This window comes from Notamacropus eugenii, chromosome 1 (assembly GCF_028372415.1).
Source record: "Notamacropus eugenii isolate mMacEug1 chromosome 1, mMacEug1.pri_v2, whole genome shotgun sequence".
In the NCBI taxonomy this organism is placed as follows: domain Eukaryota; kingdom Metazoa; phylum Chordata; class Mammalia; order Diprotodontia; family Macropodidae; genus Notamacropus; species Notamacropus eugenii.
The window spans coordinates 276947774-276951022 of NC_092872.1; the positions used below are offsets into that span (position 1 = coordinate 276947774).

A 3249-nucleotide genomic window follows, 5' to 3' on the forward strand; every position below is an offset into this window, starting at 1 on the left:
ACACCTTTTGCTTATGAATTCATTTGGCACTTACACTGATATCTATTCAGTATATTCTACTTTTCAATTATCATAATTTCCTCTCTGATTTTTTGTAAATAAGGAATAATTCTGTTATTCTAATTTAATGCCCTAAGAATACAAAAGGTTTGTTGTTGTTGTTGTTGTTGCTGTTTTCACTATGTTGCTGGCAACTAAAAAATAATTTAATTCTATTGCTTGACTATTATGTCTCTGGGTGAGCTAAACTTGAGGTTGCTTTCTTTTTATTTTTTTAATATTTCATTTTCTCCCAACTACATGAAAAGCAATTTTAACATCTTTTTAAAAAACTCAGCTTTCAGGCTTTTGGCTTTTCTCCCAAGCTTGGTGCCAGAATCTGCTGCTACTTCAGTCGCATCCCAGAAACAAGATGGTGAAGGTCAGAGTCAATGGATTTGGCCGTATTTCTCACCTGGTGACCAGGACTGCATTCACCTCAGGTGCAGTAGACATCGTGGCCATCAATGACCCCATCATTGACCTCAACTACATGGTTTATATGTTTCAATATGACTCCACTCATGACAAGTTCAAGTGCATTGTCAAGGCTGAGAATGGGAAGCTGGTGATCAATAGAAAAGCCATTACCATCTTCCAGGAGAGTGATCCCACCAATACCAAATAGGGAAATGCTGGAACTGAGTATGTTGTAGAGTCCACTGGAGTCTTTAACACCATGGAAAAGGTAGGGGCTAACTTGAAGGGTGGAGCCCTTCATCATCTCTGCCCCTTCTGCTGATTTTCCAATGTGTGTGATGGGAGTGAACCATAACAAATATCATAATTCCATCAAGATTGTCAGTAATGCTTCCTGCACTACCAACTGGTTGGCCTCCTTGGCCAAGGTCATTCATGACAACTTTGGCATTGTGGAAGGACTCATGACTACAGTCCATGCCATTACTGCTACTCAGAAAACACTAGATGACCCCTCTGGTAAGCTGTGGCGTGATGGGCATGGTGCTGCCCAAAATATCATCCCTGCTTCCACTGGTGCTGCTAAGACTGTAGGCAAGGTCATACCTGAGCTGAATGGGAAGCTCACAGGCATGGCCTTCCATGTTCCTACTCCCAATGTATCTGTTGTGGATCTGACCTGCTGCCTGGAGAAACCTGCCAAATACGATGATATCAAGAAAGTGGTGAAGCAGGCATCAAAGGGACCCTTGAAGGGCATCTTGGGCTACACAGAGGACCAGGTTATATTCTGTGCCTTTAACAGCAACACCCACTCTTCTACCTTTGATGCTGGTGCTGGTATTGTCCTCAATAACCACTTTGTCAAGCTCATTTCTTGGTATGACAATGAGTATGGTTACAGCAACTGTGCGAAAGACCTCATGGTCCACATGACCTCCAAGGAGTAAAGTGGAAAGCCATGGATCTTCACCCCCAGCCAAAAAAAGGAGTTCTACCACTGGGGAGCTTACATTCCTAACTTATGTTCTTGTACTAGAGATACTATGTCCCATTCACATCCTTGTCCCATTACAGCCCTGCAGTAGGGGGGAGAAGCCTAGAGTCCTGTATTGTGTACCATCAATAAAGTCACCATATTCAGAGCAAAAAAAAATTCAGCTTTCAAATTCTCTTCCTCTCTGCTTCTTCTCCCCCCCTCGAGATGGTAAGTAGATTTGATATAGCTTATACATGTGCAAACATGTAAATATATATTTTCATATTAGTCACTTTGTGGAAAAAACAAACAAAAAAGAAGGAAAGAAGGAAGGAAAGAAAGAGAAAGAAAAATAAAGTAGTATGCTTCTGCCTGTATTCAGACTCCATCAGCTCGTTTTGAGCTTTCTATCTATTAGTGTTTGAGAGATTCTACCAACTGTTACTTGGTAGTTTACTTACAACATTTCTGTGGATTTTTCTGCAAAATTTCCTAAAGTATAGCATGTAGATTTTCTTTTCATAATTAAAAATGTCTATGTACTTAAATTTTCCTCATATCTTATTTTTTTGTGTACTGCATTCTTGTTTTGTGTAACTTTCACAGTCTTAAAAAATACATTTTATGATGTCTTTTGTCTTTTCAGTCAATTCAAAGCCCCTCTCCCTAAAGACTGAACCCATCCTCATAATAAAGGAAAACAATCCATGATGGAGTAGTGAATTATATCTTCTGTTCTCATATGGTCTTTCAGTTTTGCTTGTTGAATATAAGTTTGTTGAGGGCAGGGTCTGTTTTTGTTTTGAGGGTATTACCCTCAACAGTGATAGAGAAGTGGGTATGTATTAGGGGAAAAGATAATGAATTCAGTTTTGGACATTCTGAATCTAAGGTGTCAATGGGACATCCAGTTTGAATTTTCCAATAGATAGAGATACAGATACCAAAAGTCTTGAGATTGGGCATGCTAGATAAGTAGATTTGAGAATCATCAACATAGAAATGATAAGTGAATCCATGGGAACTTACATAGTTTGATGTGATGGAAAAAAAAACAAAAACAACTTGAAACTGATATGCAATGGATCAGAATTCAAATCCTGGCTTTGCCACTTACTGTCTATATGTGACCTTGGAAAGTCACATCCTCTGAAGCCTCAATTTCTTCATCTGTAAAATGAGACATTGCACAAAATGACCTCTAAGAATCTGCTGTTCCTATGATTGAATCTCTCTTTTCTTTCTTTTTTAAAATTATTTTATTTGTTTTCAATTTTCTACAATCACTTCAACATATCTTAGATTTTTCCCCTCCCTCTCTCTCTTTCCCCACTCCCTCCCCAAGACAGTGTGCAATCTTACATAAGTTCTACACATGCATTCCTATTAATTACATTTTCACCTTAGTCATATTGCAAAGAAGAATTAAAATGAATGGGAGAAACCATAAAACAAGACAAAACAAAACATAACACAAGAGAAAATGGTCTGCTTCATTCTGTGATCCAATTCCATAGTTTTTTTCTGGATGTGGAAGGTGTTTTGCTTCAAGAGTTCATTGGGAATTTTTTAGGTCCTTATATTGCTGTGAAAAACTAAGTTTGCCAGAAAAATTCCTCGCACGCTGTTGCTGCATACAAAGTTCTCCTGGTTCTTCTCCTTTCACTTAGCACCAGTTCATATAAGTCCTTCCAGGCCTCTCTGAAGTCTTCCTGTTCATCATTTCTTACAGCACAATAGTATTCTATTTCATTCATATACCACAGCTTGTTCAGCCATTCCCCAGTTGATGGGCATCCCCTTGGTTTCCA

The 3249-nt window shown here is 38.7% G+C and overlaps 1 pseudogene; it reads left to right on the forward strand.

Moving 5' to 3' along the window:
• Window positions 1-412: 412 nt before the first annotated feature.
• Window positions 413-1409, forward strand: LOC140517114 (glyceraldehyde-3-phosphate dehydrogenase-like; annotated as a pseudogene).
• The last annotated feature ends 1840 nt before the right edge of the window (window positions 1410-3249 follow it).